Consider the following 18,329-nt stretch of genomic DNA (forward strand, 5'->3'; position numbering starts at 1 on the left):
TTCGTATCAGACCTCCTGCTTTCCAAACTCCTCCTCAGAGGAGCCTGGTGCATCTGGATCCAATTTTAGTCCCAGACTTGCTCAACGTTTTATTCCTAAGGGATTATTTGCACATGCCTATTTAAACCAAGGCTTTTGTTTGCTTAATTTCTAGTTACTTTGTACTCTCAAAATCACTATCCTATTGTAGCAATTTCACATGATGTTTTCTAGTGATAAAAGATTCATAACCCTGTGGTACCTGAGTGTCGCACATTTCACACTCTGTGTTTGAAATGATTTGACCAGATCATTTAGCTAAAGAAATGTGTAGCTCTCATGAGTAAGAACACGTATTTCCCTCCTGAATAAAGATCACAGCAGTACTTACTGCAAAAGCAAATACAGCCCTGCAGCAATTGTTACACTGGAGAAACGCGGGAAGAGTCGCTGAGTGAGCCACGGCTGCTCTGAATCCAAACTTGCTCCAGTCTTTGAGAGGGAAAATGAAATTGTCACATGGCTGCTGATTACATAGTGACTGAATTGTTTCTAACTACGTGTCCTTTGGGAGATGGACTCTGCAGCTGGAAAATCCCCAGCATGTGACTGGTACAGCTGTATTTGATAGTAAGACCAAGGTTTACTGCAGACCTGATTATTTCACCGTGTTGCATCTGTACCCTGTGGGTGTCAGCCTATTGCAGCATGCAAGTAACTGCCAGACATCCCCTGTTTCAGAATTTGCATCAGCATTTGGACATCCTCAGAACTCCTTGTATGTGCTGCTGTGTCTTTGAGAAAGCAGTGAGGAAATAGACTGTCAATTGCAATGAAGAAAATTTATTGGTGAGAATGAACAGAGTATCTTTAGGCCATTTGTTTTTGTGCCACCTTGCCACAGGACACAAGTAAATGGTTAGGAAAATGGAAAGCTGGGACTTCTGCTTTTCTTCAAGCTCYTTCATGCTTATTCACCCCAATCCTGACTTTTTGTTTCTTCCACCTCGGGCATCTTGACAGTAAGTAAGGTGATGACTTGTTTGTGACAGGAGCTCTTCATTACTTCTTGGTACAGTATCAAGGACAAAAGGACCTGATATCTGATGAGAGTTGTAAGATTTACTGAAATACAAATCCATGGTTTCAGCTAATGCTTCGTGGGTTGACTCATTCTGATCCATTGCACTCTCCAGCGCCCAAGTGTTAGCACCTGGTCATGCAGACATTCACCTGGGCGAAGGGAAATGCTGATCCCTGACTTTGGAGTGAGGCACAGTAGTGTTGCAAAGCAGGTGCCCAGCTTACATGCCTGGAAGTCCCAAACATTAATAACTGCAACTCGTCACTGCATCCACTTCATCTCTTGCGTTGTGAAACCTTTTCACAATTCTGCCTGAAGATTCTCAGCTGGGGCAAATGCTGTAGCATGTTCACCTCGCTTTTCTTATTTTTAAGTATAAACCAAGTTTATAATGKTAGTGTTCGGGTTTGCTTGTGCTCTGCTTTACATTGTAAGTGATGGTAAGGAGAGTTAGTTTTATAAATAAATGTAATTTTTAAAATCTAGCGCTGCAGTCTGTATCTGCAGATTCATATGTTCTTCATTTTTATAACATTTTTTCCTTTTATAATWGCTTTAAAAATTAATCTCTTTATGAGTCCTGGAGGGACTTGGTATCTCAAAATGTAAGTATTCTGTGCTTTCTCTCATCTCATAATGAAGGGCAATCTACAGTTTAGTTGGTTTGGTTAGTTAGTCATAGGATAGTGAAAGAGGACACAAATGTTTGATGGAGCACATTGCAAGGATAAGCACAACAGCAAAAAAAAAAAAAAAAAAAAATGAGATGAGCTATTTTTATTACCCTAACATGTTGGTTCTTAACAGCTCTATGTTATCTATATTTGCATGTAGTGCAGTTGGGGAAGTAGTCAGATGAAAAGTCAAAACTCCTTTCTGAAAGTGACTGAGTCATGTGCTGATTCACTGTACACAGGCACCRTGTGCTCCACATATTTGTGTTGGACATTCCTGCACTAGCTTCCTGTCTGCTTCACCGGGGGACCTTGCTTAAAAGAGCCCGATTGGGGTGAAAATCAGTGAAACAGAAACAGTGCCCACTACAGCTCACGGGCTCATGGACACAGGGCTCGTGACAGGTCGCCCAGAGAGGTTGTGGAGATCTTCAAACCCCGCTTGGATGCAGCCCTGCGCCACATGCTCTAGGTGACTCTGCGTGTGGAAGTGGGTAGGACTGGATGAGCGCTTGAGGTCCCTTCTAACCTCAACCATTCTGTAATTCTATGACTTGAACTGAAAGTTATATAGCTCTTTTAAATGTCACAGGTGGCTTATTTGGTACAAAGGTAGGCCTCATCCCTGAAGTCTATGAGATGGAATTTAGATATACAAATATTTGCATGACAAAAGCAGGGTGTGGAGAGCATTCCCATTGCTTTAAGTCATGGCTTGGAGGACACACTCCCTTCACTGGTTGCAGGGATTATGCGTGAGTGTCCCATAGCTGAAGGGCGTGTTTCCCCTCCAGACTGAAAACACCTGGACGTGATCCTGACAAGAGGTGCCCCTGCTTGTGCACAGGACTAGATGGTCTCCAAAGGCCCCCTCCAACCTCAATCATTCCATGATTCTGTGATTTGTGCTAAGCTGTGTAAGATGAAACTGGGCCCCTCTGTGGAAACTCCTGTGACCCAGCGCAGCTCMCTCCCTCTCTTGCTTCCCTGACATTGCCCTTGGTACAGGAAAGCTCCCACCGCTGGAGTTTGAGGAGGGCAGGCAGGGAAAATCTCATGTCCAAGAAAACAATCTGAAGTAAAATAACTACCAAAAGTTGTAATGAGGATGGTAGAAGAGTGGGGGGTTTTGTTTGCTTTTAAGACTGCCAGGACAGAGTTGGCATGTTTTTAAATGCTGTGCTTTGCTCAGCCATTTGGCTTGTGGCAGACCTGTAGTGCTTGTTCTGTTACAAGCAACTTATATAATGTGGAAGGAGTCAGCCAGCCTCACGTGCTTCAGCACTGAGCAACAGGTAATTTGTCAGTATGAGGAAGACAATACAGTAATAAGAGAATCTTCTCCCCCACTTTTTTTTTTTTTAACCCTTTTTTCTCCCCCAGAAAACAGAAAACTTCATGCTTATGAAAAGGCTTCATGCTCRTATTGGAGAGAAGTGGCACTTTCTCTCTATGCCTGGCACATGCACGGTAGTGCTGTACCACATGCAGGCCTTCCTGATGCTATCGTGACAGCATCTCAGTTCCCACATGAAAATGAAGCCTTCAGGGCTCAAAAAAACTGCCCAAGMCAGCTCAGGCATTTCAGACATTGCTATTAAATCTTCTTGCTAAGACTAACAGAGCATTAAAACCAAATGGAGATTTCCCTATAGCTTCAGCCAGAGCAGACCAAAGTCCAAGCTATGGACTGATGCAAAGCACCCACATTTGCTAGATAGCTGTGAGATCTGTTACTTGAGCAAGAAATTGCCTTCACATAAATCACAGTCCAAAACTTTAAAATGGGATATTGCAGACCCAGACATTGCTATAATATTAAAAAGAGGCTACATGTGCATTAAACTGCCACGTGACTGAGCATACTACTTGGAGTGAAGCAGAAAGAGCGAGACAGAGCACTATTAGTGACCCCAGTAATCTGATTTAAAGCACTTGGACACCAAATCTATATGCAGGATCCTATCTAGCAAAGTACTGCTAAACCTCTATACGAGACTCTATGTGAAAGCTAAGCAATTTCTTTGGTATTTTTCTGGACTGAGGCCTCTGAATTCTTCTAACGAAGAGTATAATTGTGGCTCCTCTGACCTTTAGGTGGCTTAATGCAGGCATCCAAGCCGGGCTGCTGCGCATTGTGGTGCGGGAGTTCTGGTTTGGCTTTCCCTTCCTACACCTACGAGCGGCATGCCAGCCCCATGTGCTCAGCAGTGAAAATAACCCGCGGCACGGAGGGGAGCGCCGCTGGGCGCGGGGCTTCGCAGCGGCCTCGCTCTTGTAAAGCCCTCTGCAGGTGGTGTAACATGACTTCTTATGGAATTGAGTAAAATTTCAAAGGTTTTGCAATGCAAGTCTTTGGAATTACCCTGCAACATATCTGTCCATTATTGCTTCATTTTAGCTGACACTTTTTTTTTCCAGCTAAAACAGCTTTTAAATTTTTTTTTTTTTTCAGTGTGGAGTGACAGAAATGAGAAGAGAGAGATGCATGGCACTGTAAGATTTAATCCTAAACTCTACAATGACTTACCATTGCATGTGCGTGCATTGTGAACTATGGGATCTTGAGCACAGTTTTATCCCCTTCCAATAGGCACAGAGCCGATCTCTTTCAGGGATCAAAATTTGCAATATTGAAGGGGAAAAATAAGAACCCCTGATTCCCCTTACAGTTATTTCTATAATTGCTTATGTAAATTCTCTGTAACCAATTTAAGCTTCCTTAGATGGATGAATTAAAGATATGTATTTGTGTGGTTGAACATTCTGTTATTAAAAATTGAGGTGCCCTTCCTGAAACCAGGAGGTTTTACTTCTGCCCCTTATTTTATGTGGTTTTGTATTTAAAAAAAAAATGGCCTAAAAGATAGTCAAGCACTTGTCATCAAATCTAAACAAATRTAAGTGCAGGTTTATTGGGTTTTGGAACAATTTGGGCAACACTAAGTAGTCCTGTGAATGGGGAAATAGGTCTGCAGAGGAGAAGAGCTGTGTTTGAGGAGTAAAAAGCAGCAGCGCAGTGAGAAACCTGTTTTGGGTAAGCTCAGCRAAGAGCTGAGCTCGGGCTCTTGGGCCAGCCTCCTGTTTTCCAATACTGGGGGCACTGAATGAATAAAACTGTTTCGTGCTTGATTCTGTGCAAAAGGGACTGGTAGCTTTGTCTTGGAAGTGTTGCTGATAGGTAGATTGAAAGCCAAACAAGGAGCAGAGTCTGTTCTTGTTTCTGCCTTCTCTCTGTGGGAGGTTTCTACCCCTTCAGCAAGAGCGCGGGCGCTCCAACAAGTCGAGTGCCCGCGTTTGGCAGAGCGGAGAGGCCGAAACTGCGGTGAAGGGGGCAGAGGGGGAGCCGCCATCGCCAGCAGCCTCCCGAGGGGCGGCTGGCGTCGGCGCAGAGATGGCCGTGTCCCAGTGCTGCTCTGGACACCGGCTGTAGCAAATGCTGATGYGGCGACTTGGGCGGCTACACCGTAACTGATGGGGTGGGAACATCCCGTAGCAGGCTGGAAATGGGTAACAGGCACGAAGAAGAGGGAAGAGGGAAGTCTTTAAATGGTATATTAATACTAATGACTAAAAACAATAACTGAAGTTTATTATTTTTGTGAATAACTGAACTAGTCACTATCTCTAAGTAAAATTCTGCGCCAGTATCTTCTAACTGGAAAGGCCTCTTCAATCCTGATCCCCTTTTAGGTGCTCAGGGTAAAAGAGTTAAGAGCTGAGCACTTCAGGCTGCTCAGAAGCTTCAGTTAGTCCCTATTCATTAATCAGAGCTTCATTAATCACTATTAATGATCAGATGGAGCTTTCACTGGGGCTGTGGCTTCACGAGTAGCTCTTTGTGGCACTAGTGCCATCACCTGGCTCTTCATGGTGGTTTGCTGTCCACCTTTGCCCTCATACTCATTTCTGCCAGCATTGCTGTTTCTGTGACTGCACAGTGATCAGCAAAGGAATGCTTTTATTAAAAGAAAAGTTCCTTTCCCCAAGTTATTTTCCTCAGTACAGTTCATGATGTGCCCAGAGAGAGGTTATCCTGACACAAGTAAGGTTGTGGTGGCACGAGGTGGGAATAAGCTGGAGGGAGCAAAGTGTTAAGGCCAASAGTGTCGCTGAAAGAGCATGCTTGTAAAATATGCCTTGTTTTGCATGTTCATAGGAAAAAAACACCGATATTTTGTGTATGTGGTTGCCCCTCAGGGCAGCCCTTCTGTCCTGCTTGGGCAGGAGATGGTGCGTGGGGCTCCCTGTGGGGACCCCCCTCGGGCCGCCTGAGGCCTCAGGCCGCAGGGCCCTGCTCGGGCCTCCTCCCAGCAGGGGAGGAAGGCGCCGCTGCTCCCTGCTCCGCTCCTGTCCCTGGCTGGCACCGGTGGCCTTTGCCGCGCAGCTGGTTGCCTTGCACTGTCCTCTGGTGGCAAGGCTGCCTGCCGAGCAGCCGCGCGCCGTCGCCCTTCCCCGGGATCCTGCCTCAGAAGTGTGCACTTCTTACAGTTTTGCAGGAAAAAAAAAAAACAGCACAAGCTCTTACCATAGGTAGCTCAGCACTTTTAGAATTGCACAGAGTCAAGCAGAGGATGGTGAATATTGAAGTGTTACCTGGAATCCACCTAACTGTAATGATGTAYGAGACTAGTTCTAACTCCACCAGTTACCCGGTTGATAACTGATAGCTCTTCTAATAGCAAAGCCAGTCACGTGCCTGTTTCTCCGCTCTTCCACAGGAGGAAGCGTAGTTCTCCCAAGAAACTGAGTTCCAGCTACAGACAGCGTCACTTTTCTTCCTCAGTGGAGCAGTAATTTGTGGCACTTTTGCTGTCCAGGGGACAACAGTTAGGTAAGGGTTCATGATTTTCATGAGTTCAAGCTGATGGAAAGATGGCACTGTGCAAAGGGAAAATCAGCGTTCAATTTTGGGCCATCTCTTGCTCAATTACACTATTGAAAAAGTTTTAATCTATGATCTCTTTCCCATTTTTGGCTAGTAGTTGCAGCTCCGAGCAGTTCAGTTTTGTTTGTTTAACCTTGTACAGTGATTGCCCTGTGGCCATCAGGGGAGGTCACTAGGAATTCAGTTGCCATCACTTATGGCAACTTAAAATCTGTCTCTTACTCTGTAGGCAAAGCTCTCTCATGGAATACTAAGCCCAGCATCAATGTTCTGAATATCCTGCTGAATTGCAYGACCTTTCCGTGAGTGCAAGAGCCAGGCTTGGCATATGCACTGACCTTGCATTTCATCACCAAATTGTTGTCTAACAAGACATTGCTATAATGTTATTCTGAYATACCATAGACTAGACCTTAAAAAGGATGCCAGATTTGTTGTCTGCTAATGTCTGACTATGTCGACGATTTGGCTGTCTGYTGTGAATGGGCAAAAAGCCTGGGATTTTTGCCTATAAGTGCTTTGAAGCAAAAGTGCTTTCGTCTGTCTGGCCTCCAAGACCACTGTTGAAGACTTGGCAGATGGACAAATCCTCAGCTTACGTCATTTGCGTGAGAGAACTGAACAATTAAKTTAACCCTGCTCCAAAGCTGGGGAGGGAGGAGTGGCAGATGTCTGAAAGATGGACAAAATGTCCTGCAAAGTATTGCTGCTACTGCATCCATGAAGAGTTATTGCTGTGTGAAAAATAGAAATCCAAGTCTGTGGTTTGTCACAAAACCCACATTCTTCTGTGCCTGTGCTAAGTCAGTGCTGAGCTGCTGTTTGCTTCAATGACTTGCTTTGTGTATAACATGGCTTTCTAACATCCTACAGGTTTCTAAGATGCTGAAGGATTCCTTAGACTTAGACTTTAGCTCATGTATGGTCCAGCATATGTGAGATCCTGTTCAGTTAAAAACATTAGTTCAAGTGAACATCTTTTCCCAGTCTTGTCAAGGCCTGATGCTTGCTACAACTGGCCCTTTGCTGCTGCTGAGGCTTGAGATGAAGGTGTGCATCTCRGATGAATACCATGACCCATACACATAGATGACAAGGTATTGACACCAAGTAGCCCTTACAGGGTCAAGAGGGAAAATATATGCTCCTAAATTAGGTGTTCCAAAATGTCAGTTGAGCACCACTGAGTATGGCTGTGTTAGATCCCTAAGGCTAAGTAACATCAACAGTTCTGCCTTATGACTAGTCTAAAATGCTCCTCTTAAAAAAAAAAAAAAAAAAAAAAAAAAAAAAGGATTTCACAATGAAAATAGGTCTGCAGCATATCTAATAATACACCCTTTTCCATCTGTTCTGCTTTCCTTTAAAAACAGAAGAAGAAAAACAATATTTTGATAATATATTTAAAGAACCAGAGCATTGTCCAAGCTTAAAAATGAAGAGACTGCACCTGATTTTCAGAACTTAATATTATGATTTCAGCTTTGGGTTTCTATTGATGTACCTGTTGCTTCTGAGGCTCTCTGGCTTTACAGCAATATAAAAAATGATTCAAAATCATAACAGAAAATTATTATCTCACATACAAAGTTTCACATAGGTTACATGCAGAAGAATTCCATAAATATACTGGTTCATAGGCTTTCCTAAAGCAGATGTGAATTGTGTTAGTGGTTGAAATCCAGTCCAGTGGACAACTTGTAGTCAAGAAATGTATCTTTAGTTCAAGCACAGAATTAATCTTGACACAAAAGCGCTACCAAACAGCTTTTACTAAGCAACAACAAAAATTGTGTGGCGGACATTGCCTGCTTTTCTGTTTTCTTAAAAAACTTCTCAAGGAAATATGCAGTTGAGGGAAATGTTTTAGCACAGGCCCTTCTGTGCYTCCTGGGTACAAGCCCTTCTGCTTTTGTTTGTTTGCTTGAGATTTTTTTTTTCATGTTGGAAATAACGCTATTGCAGCTTGATATATTGTTTGGCTCGTGCATGTTAGAGATTTATGGACATAGGTGGTAAGAAATGCCAGTAAGTGCCTGTTCTGAGTTTTTCATTAAATTAGAAGAATTCCGTAACCTATTCYTTACTCTTTTACCAGAACTTTTCATACATATCTTTGAAAATTATGATGTGCCAAGCCCTTTATAATAAGGGCTAAATAAATAAGGGTTAAATAATCCTTTAAAAAGGATTATTTAACATATATCAGTGGCATTTTGCAGATATATTTTTTCCAAATTAATATTGTTTATATATTGCTGAATATTGCTTATTGCTTTTAATTTTGCTGCTTAATCATCTTTTCTCCACACTTGCACACAAAGATCAAGCCGCTGAATTTAAGTACATTTTCCTACAAGATTTATTACATTCAATTCTCTGATTTATATCAGTAAAACTGGGAAGTCTATTTACTGTATAAATAAAACAGTACCAGCAGAGTAGAGGTTAGAGATAATATTTGCATAGAAGATTTTAGATGCAAAGAGCATATGTGTAAATTGCAAAACATTTAGAATGAGATTCTGAGTTGAAGAAATCATTGTAGTTCCCTGGAAGTTACCAATTCATGTATGTTTGGAATCAAAGTAATAAACTTCAGAGAAAAAGAAAGGAGAGTTATGCACGGGACCTGCCAGTGGGAAAGTCTGTAGGCTGCCAGAAAAATACACAGCAGAGATGACAGCACTTCAGCTGCTGGAACTTTTGTGTACTGGTTCTGTAGGTCTGGAAGTTTGTGTTTCTGTGGTTTCTTACATACATAAGAAAATAGAATATATAAAACATCACTGAGTTGTTCTCTGAAGTTATTAAAACACTTAAATGAGGCAGCCACTGGATGTCTCTCTTGGTCTGTTTACATGAAGCAAGAGCGGCCTTTCAGAGAGGGAGAAACCTATGGAAGATAAATGGTCCCTGTGGAAAGAGCAGGGGTGCCCAGCTGATGGAAATGGTATGGCACARTTCCTGATATTGCCAGCTCTCAACATGCTGGGCTGTAAACACAAGATATAAGTAAGACCTGCAGCTGAGAAATGCATTTTTCTTAAGTTACAAAATCATTTCTCATCAGCCCCGTTGTTTTTTTTTTTCTAGAGCCCAACAGAACTATATTAAATATATATTAAATAATCTGCTGCCAATAACTGAATATTGTTTGAGAGAATAAGTTAAAATCAGCAGAACTGTTTTCTATCGTTGCAATATGTAAGCAGATACTGTGTTAGGCTGGATAATGAAATGCACCAGATACATTTTCTATTTTTCTCCCCATGATTCCTGGCTGAAGTCAGTTGACATTCACAGTAATTTTAGCTAGACAAGAACCAGATTTGCCTTTTTCAGAAAAATCTGCAACTTCTATTCATTTCTGCATTCCCACACAGAATCAAGAGACACATTCAGAAATTCTCATGACATGATGTTCTGGAAAAATAAATGGTTGGTGAACTTTTTATTTCCTCACGTCAGTCAAATGTACAGGATCAGTCTAGTTTTGCCCGCCTTATTGCTTGAGCAATGAAGATCTCTCTGCACCCACGCCTTCACACATTGCTTGTCTGTGCATCAAGAGGTGAGAGAAAATAACGAATGCAGGAAAACGTTTTGAAAGTTCTTCTAAGGTTAAGTATCAAAAAATTTCATAAAACTTCATAGCATATTTGTAGCTTCCCAGTACACTGCAGTAGGGAAGAGCAGAGTGAAGCCTGGAGTGATGATTTCAGAAAGACCTGAGTGCTGAGAAATTAAAGTTAGTGACTTATCTAGGATAATACAGGAATTTGGGACTGGGAAGGAATTGATCAGAGATCTTTTAAGTTTCAGGGGAATGTTTCAGGCTAGATCGTTCTCCTGCTCTTCAGGGCTTTAGCCTTTTCTGAGAAGAGTTTTATCTGTGTATCATGGGATAGTATGTCTATATTAATGTTMCTTTTTTAATTATTCAAGTTAACTTTGCTAATAAATTCTGTGAGGATTTTCGGCTTATAAAAAGCTTGATGTCTTCAAGAACCTTGCTAGATTTTTTCAATGTCTCTCGGTATATATAATATGAATCAMGTAACTTTTGACCTCAACGTTTGCCTAGCATTTGAGATCTTATGTGTCTGTCAGTATTTAGGGGGACTATTGGAACGAAGTGATATATCTTCCTATACATTCTTTATAACCAAAGTGGAATTAAAATGAAGTGCTGTTTCCCTGCCCATAGCAGGAAAAAAGGCAAACTACCATGCAAGTGGAGGAAGAAGTTCAGAGTTYACTTTTTGGATTATTTTCTCCTACCAAATCAGAACTAAGCGTCATCGCAAAATGTGGTTTCTTTTCATAGCTTTCAGTGATAGATTTAGTGATTGCTTCAGCGTTCATTATTAATTAGCTTATGCCATATCACGCAGCAATATTTGCCCCGGGTGCTGTCAGAACTCCCCGCCGTGCACRTTTAACTAAAAGTTGGCAAAGGGAGATGTGAAGGGAAAGGGCTGGTAACATATGCTGATGAGGGCAGGAGGGAATTCTGAAGTTGTATTTTCAGCCCTAAGGAAACTTCTGTCTAATTCAAGAATTATGGAGAGAAGCTGGATCTCTAAGTATGTTCATAATGARAGAGGGCCTTCTTGGAGCTTAATGTAAATAGAATGAACTGCGTAGTTCCCTTAGCGTAGTCCTCCATAGAGGACTTCAAAGCCGRTAACTGAGCTCACGTAGGTCAAGGCAGAGCAGGGACTGGTTCCTGAAACGCTTCGTTTCCCTTCTCCGTGTGCAGCGGTTGGAAATCAGCTCATGCCTTCCAGTTGCATAGAAGCAAAGCAAACCAGAGGAACCGTTGGGAAAGCGTCCGTCTAGGAGAAGGCGAGGGGAGAGAAGGGCTGGGAAAACAGAACTCTTTCTAAATTAAATTTCCAGCTAAATTTGCCAAAGTTTCCTAGTGAGGAATTCCTGGGAAATGCAGTTTGAAATATGAGGCAGAGCTTGATTGCTCTTTTAACCGCCTTGACAGTGTATTTACAGTATGAAGTAAATTTAATTTTCTGTATTACTTCAAAAGAAGCTTTCTAGAGAAACACACCCGTGCTCTATAAGTGCCTTAAGAAGCATTTGCTATGGTGGTTGCTAAAGGAACCGCTTCATATTTTCATAAATACCAAAGTTAATAGGCTGCTAAAAACAAGCACAGATGCCTCTAGGTGATTTCTGCATATACAGAAATAGTTTACTCTCTGGAAATTAAGCTCTCAGATTGTCTCTCTAAGTCTGTTACCTATTATTGCATATTTTGCTCTGCTGTTCCTACTCCCTTGAGCTGTTTTGAATCAAGTATGTGTAGGAGCAGTGCTTAAATGAAATTTCCTTGCGGGTAAAACCTCATTTGATAAATTATAGGAAATAAACAATATTAACTGTAGCTTGTGGCTACGATTAGATCAGAAACAGCCCGATAGAGACTTGTGAGCTTTTAAAGTCAAATGGGTGCACGCAATGGAGGGAAAATATGATACCTATGGCACATGATCATAAAGCCATACTGCCTGAATAGGCCTCCTATGGGTTATGCTTAAGGAAAATAAGAGCCCTTTCCTCCCCCTAGAGGTGACCTAGCTGCTGGCAAATGCAGTTTAGGATGAGCTTTGCCTTATTGTCAGGTAACGTTTGCAGTGTACGTGGGGCCGTCCTCTWCCCTAGCCGCTCTCTCCATAGCGCACGTGGCCTTTCATGAGCACGATTCGCTGAGCTGCCCCAGAATGTGATGCTGCCAGAATTTGTATTTCCCTCCAAAGAAATATAATGCGACATACGTTTCTTTTAAGCGCTTGGAACAATGTAAAATATAACCAAATTTCTATCTTTAAAATGTGATGTTGTCATTTCTCCCTGCACTAGCCTGACAGGAGGAGGCAGGAACCAACCACACAGTTAGCCGGGCCGCACTCCTCTCCTGCTCTGCAGTATCTGCCATCAGCAGAATGGCTTTTCCTCTCTCCCACTTTATTTGGGAGGTTCCTGGTCGCCCTCGTTCCCCCTGGTCCCCCGCTCATCCCTCCTCCTGGGCGCCGCTCTTGCCTTTCCTCGATGCTCCCCAGCCTTTCAGCCGTCCCGTGCAGGGGTTTTGTCCCCCCTCGCGTGGCGCCGGCTCCTGCGGGACTGGCCTGCCCGCAGCCTTCAGCGTCACTTGCCCCTTCTGACATTCTTGATGAAAACACACGAACGTTACAGTCGTAATGTAATTACAGACGTTGCTTTTAGCCTGAATATATTTCCTCTCAACGACACTGAAATTATTTAGTACTCCGAGTGTTTATGTATTATTTTGACAGATATGCAATGGGCTATGAATAATTTTAGGATGGCACAGTTTACTCCACGTGGCTTAAAAGCAAGGATTTTCCTTCTCTCCTTTTGCACCATCRCATTTTATTATTGGTGGGCACATCAGAATTGTGAGCTTTGGCAGAGCCTCGGTGCATGGTCCTGAATGAATAATTAACTGATCAGATTAATTTAATTGCTTAAGCATGTTATTGACTAACTAGTAGTGCTGAACAACCTCTTTTTTATATATAATTTTCCTGGCTGTTCTTCTGCTGTTTGCTTCATSCTGTTGGTTTATACATAGAATTGAAGACTGGAAGGGCCTGCAGCTTGGAAAATGGAGCCTTGCAAGGCAGGAATAAACTTCTGACTTTTTCGGAAGGCAGGATGCTAAGACCACACAGACAGCTGATTTTCATGAATATTAAATGATAAAACTGAAACAAAACTCCCGGCGAGACACACACAGCTTTAAAGAACCAGCCTCACCAGCTCGGAGAGCTGCTCTTTACAGACCTTCTTGAAAGAACACAGTGCTGATGCACATTAGGACAGTTTCTATAAGCCAGAAGAGGAATTTGCAATGGACTGCTTGGAAAGCAGAGATATTAATTATTCTAGTTTAAAATCTGTTTCTGGAGTAGGTAAATGACAGGTGAATGATACCTGTGTTGTGCTCCCCTGACATCTTGCACAACAATTTTGAGGTTTGTGCTCACTAAAAGTGTGTGCAAGGGGTAGGCCTGACCCTGCAGGTTCATGCCACCCGCTCCAGCATGCGGCTCTATTCCCACTTAGTCCTCTGAAGCTCCTCTAATCCTTCCTTTATTTTTTTCTTCACCAAAAAGACCACGTTGCAGGGCAGAGCATAGTAAACTACATGTGCTTTTATTTCTTCCTTACAATTTGACCCGGACAGGCTGAGAGTTTGCTTTTTACAGAGTTCTTCCCTTAGCTGCAGAGGTGCAAACTTGAACAGCACATGGAAAAATCAGAACTCAAGCAAATTTGGAATGAAATTGGGTAGAATTGAGACACTGACATAAATCTGGAGTGATTCTATTAACAGTGCTGCAGTTATGCTCAATTTCTGAAAAGATATRTAGAGGCAAAGCATCCTCTGTGGCCTAGAGTATTCCTTATAGCTGAAGAAGGCGGGGGTCAAATTTGCATGATAGGGTTGCACATAACTTCCTTTCCATACGTGGGTATGTGCATTTATACCCATGTAAGATGTGGCTCAGTGGTTTTCAGACACTGAAAGGAATGAGTTGAAATAACAAGGTGGGTTTTATTAGATAACAGCCCTCAGGCACCATCCATTCTGTGCTGTTATTCTGAATATAAAAAGATAAAGTAAATCCAAACTATTTTTAGGTGGAATGAGTCAGTCTAAATGAGTTGATGGAAAAAGATATAAATGAGCGGACAGTCCAGTTAGAGGAAGTTATGGAGTGCAATGCTTTTATATAAACGTTTTGCAGAATTTGGCTTTTCAAACCCTGTCTGTAGATCAAGCAGTGCTTTGCAGTGGGTCATGGAGACTCCCCTAGTCTATTAATATGTCCAGTTATGAAACAGGGATGACCCCGGATTTATTCGTGCTGTTAAACCAGGCAGCGTAGTGGAAGGGGAGAGATTTTTCCGAGGGCGACACAAGCAGGTGCATCTGCAAGGCACACGGAGACGCCTGCGGGCTGCGCTTCCGCATGGGAATCACACCCGTCACCCCTGACGGGACTGCGGTCGGGTGGGYGTGACAGTCCTGGAATAAGAGGCTGGGACCGTTTCCCTATGTATTAAACGGGCGTGTAAATATTTATGCCTTTGTGTAGCAAGTACAACTAATATAATTATTCATGTAGAGTTTTGTTAAATGTTAAGTTTTTTTCCAGGCTGGAAAGTTCCATTAAATACTTAAGGAAGTTCAGGCTTATGCACTTTAATCCGCAGTGGCCACTAACAGCTGTTTTGGGGTCGGAGACCTTTTTATTTGAAATTATCGAGTCTATTTTAAGGTACAACAGCTAAGCCTATTGGATGAAATGTTTACCTCTGTGTTCCAGCTGGCCCTCCGCTTTGCACATTTTGAGTGTGTGATTCAGCTTCTTGATGGTGTTGTGAAGCACCTTTATCAAATGTCCTTAAGTGGCTGAGCCGGTCATCAGTGCTCTTAGCAGTGTTTAAACAAACAGGTGACCAACGGACACACAGACACACTGCTGTTGATGACAGATGTAGATGAATGTGAATAAAATGTATTCCCTTTAGCTGAAAGATGAAGCACGACGAGGCRATGCCACTTTAGAGGAGGAAATAACAAGCGATGGCTTCGGGGAGGAGCAGTCCCTGCGTTACAGCCACGCTTAGGACCCACCAGCTCTAATGTTCAGCTGACATTGCTTCCTTCAAGTAGCAGCCAGTGCCCGAAGGCAAGATGGACAAAGGGAAGTTAGAGACCCAGCGAGATGGACTGCAAGGTCAAAGTGGAGCTGGGGAGTGGAGGGCACCTTCATTTCCATGTCCCCGGTTGGCTCCTCAGCAGCAAAGCTCCAGCCTTCGTTTGTAAACTATGATGGCTGAGTTCTAATGTTGAAAGGAGAAGAAGCCCTACGCTAGAGATTGAATGGCCCTCGTGTGATTTTTCCATGAATCCAGGCACCTGCAAGGTGTCAAAGCCAAATGCATTCAGTATTTTTGGAAAATAAGTCTGAGGATGTCAAGCAAGGAGCCAGCAGTCACGAACTGTTTAATTCATGCTGATTTTCCCAGAACTGTATCCAGGGAGGATGTCACACTCTTCCGTTCTCAAGTTCAACCTTTTCTCTGAGTGCATCAGCAAGTTTCACCACTTCTGAAACTGTACTCTGTGCTCTGGGGTTATTTATAATCGCCTGCTGCTGCCATGAGCAGAATTTCCCTCACCTTCCTCCTCACTGCCTCAGGTTGTTGTATTCCTCTGCTGTCCCTCTGCCTTGCATGCAGTCCTCCCAAGAGCCCCTTTCCCTCCAGCTCCAAGACACACTGAGCTCAAAGGAGACCATTCACAGGAGTGGGAGGGAAGTGTTTACTACAGGCAGCAGGAGCAATTTAGAAACATGTATAGTATTAAATATGTGGGATCCCAGAGGCTCAGCACATGCTCCTAACACATCCCTACGTGTTTTTATAGCTCTTCGAAGCTTGCTAAAGCTCACAGGSTGATCCTTTACAGGGTAATAATGAAAGTTTTTTGAATGTCCTTTTAAGTCTCCCCATCATTTCATTTCTGCCTCCTCTTTCATTAACACTGTCAGAGATGAAAACTGCAGGACCTTATTTCTGACCTGTTCGACTTTAGTGCAAGAAATAGATGAAACAGGTTAGAGAGACTATCACACTGCTCCCTTTGCCAAGTTGCTAGATCTGTATATCTGTTGTATAGCTCAGATATACAAGTACTTTTTCTCTGTATAACATAAATGTACTTTACAAATGCCTTAAAATAACTCATTGTTAAGAATACTGCAGAATTATTTGAAAGTAYGGAGCATGGCTATACAATAAATAAGGAAAAAATCAGTGGCATTATCGACACCTCCAACATAATATGGGACACACATATGCTACCTAACAGCATTGTCTCAAGTCAGTCGTATAATCCCTTGATGTAACATTTTTGTCATGATGAAGTATATGTAAATGAGAGGTGCACAGCTTTAGTTCAGAATCAGTACTTGGCTTTTCATTGATTTTTCATGGATTTTATCCATTTTTTTAAACAAAACTATGTTTGTAGGAGCTTGACTTGATCGTTGAAAATAATACAGGGTTAAAYACAATTAGCAAGCTTGCTTTACTTTGCCTTTATCTGTGATTATTACAAACACAGCACTGCAGTGTAAAATGAAGGTAGGTGCACATATCAGTTTGATCTAGGAAGTTGGCCCCTGGGCTAATGGCTTGGTAACTAAACTCTGTATATCCAAAACAGCTGAACTTAGTATCTCTGCAAAGAAGCATACGAGAACTAGGGAAGTTTTCACTTTAATCATCTTCTAGTTCTGTCTGCCCAAGTGTCAAAAAACCCCTTTATTTTCCTGGCTGGAATAGTTACTTCTCATAAATCCTATTTGTGTGATTATTAGGCAGTAAAATAAGGACTCGACTGCCTACAAAACTACAGTGCAAGCCTTTGAGTTCAGCTCTGCATTCAGACGTTTCTGCAAGTTTAGGCCTGTTTGGATTCAGTTGCTGTATTCTGGCTTAGGTTAGTATCTGTGCTGTTTGAACCTCTCCAGCCAAAACAGGTATGCCGAGGAGCAGCATTTTCTCAAAGCTGACATTAGACCCAGGTTTTTGCTTTGGCTGCCGCCTTTCCACAGTATGACATAACACTGGGTGAAAATAAAATGACTTGAAACATGGTTTCTTCTGCTCTTGTAAGAGGATTCTTTCAGTGGAGGGAAAATTATGCCATAGCTTGCTTTTCCTGAGTATCTTACCTCCCAGGTGCCTAGTACCCAGATACCACTATTCTTTTCACTTCTCAGAAGGACAAACCCCATGTCAAAATGTTCTACAGAAGGTGGCAATCTGAAACTTTATAAGCAATGCAGAATTTCTGAGTGCGACAGCTATAAATAACATAAGGGAAATGGCAGCGGGAATTGTTTATTTGAGAGCACTTCCCATGGCTCTGTTTTGTGAACTCTGCAGTTTATCCAGGTGCACCTTGTCTGTTTTTCACAGAATGTTAATCTCATTTTCTGTCTGTTATTGTGGATTTCTTGTCAACAGGTAATGTAAGCCAAGAAGATCTGAACATGAGTTTTGTAAACAGCTRAATTAGGGCTCACACCTTCCATTGAACAGGAAGACCAAAACAGAATTAATTCTGTGAAGATCAACAAACAGGTACGGGTGCAAGTTAAGGTTGTTAACATTGACTCACTTAGGCAGAAATGAAAATAAGAATCAGTGTTTGCTATCAAACTGCCTCTGTTGCTCTTTCAAATCTGCTTCTAAGGTAGAAATTGCCCCAAAAGTGCACTAAGATGCATTCTCATTTCCCACCTATTATGCCTCTTGGTTAATTTTGTTTTGTTTTGTTTCTATCTTTGTTTTTGCCATGAGATCAAAATCRTGCCTGTGCTATGTGAGTGCTTCTAGCAATGGTGCCCACCAATCATATACTTGGTTCTGAGACACTGGTTTAATAGAAAGTGGGGGGAAAAAAAGCACCTTTTAAAAAAGCACTATTTTTTATTTAAAAGTAGTCAGGTAATGGTAGTCAGGTAATATCTGTAGCTTTCTAAATCAGCTTTCAAACACAGAACCCCTGAGTAAAGTTATTGTTACAAATATAAAAATTATGGATTTTTGTGGTGTTAATCAAAGCATTTAGAGGCCAACA

General features: G+C 42.2%; 1 long non-coding RNA gene across 1 annotated transcript; it reads left to right on the top strand.

Annotated features, from left to right (window-relative positions):
- The first annotated feature begins 6,459 nt into the window (after window positions 1-6,459).
- Window positions 6,460-17,746, top strand: LOC112955132. The gene is made up of 2 exons (XR_003250836.1): window positions 6,460-6,571; window positions 17,714-17,746. It is a non-coding gene; the product is annotated as an uncharacterized LOC112955132 (long non-coding RNA).
- Window positions 17,747-18,329: the final 583 nt, after the last annotated feature.

This window comes from Nothoprocta perdicaria, unplaced genomic scaffold (assembly GCF_003342845.1).
Source record: "Nothoprocta perdicaria isolate Ctin4 unplaced genomic scaffold, notPer1 scaffold_54, whole genome shotgun sequence".
Taxonomy (NCBI): domain Eukaryota; kingdom Metazoa; phylum Chordata; class Aves; order Tinamiformes; family Tinamidae; genus Nothoprocta; species Nothoprocta perdicaria.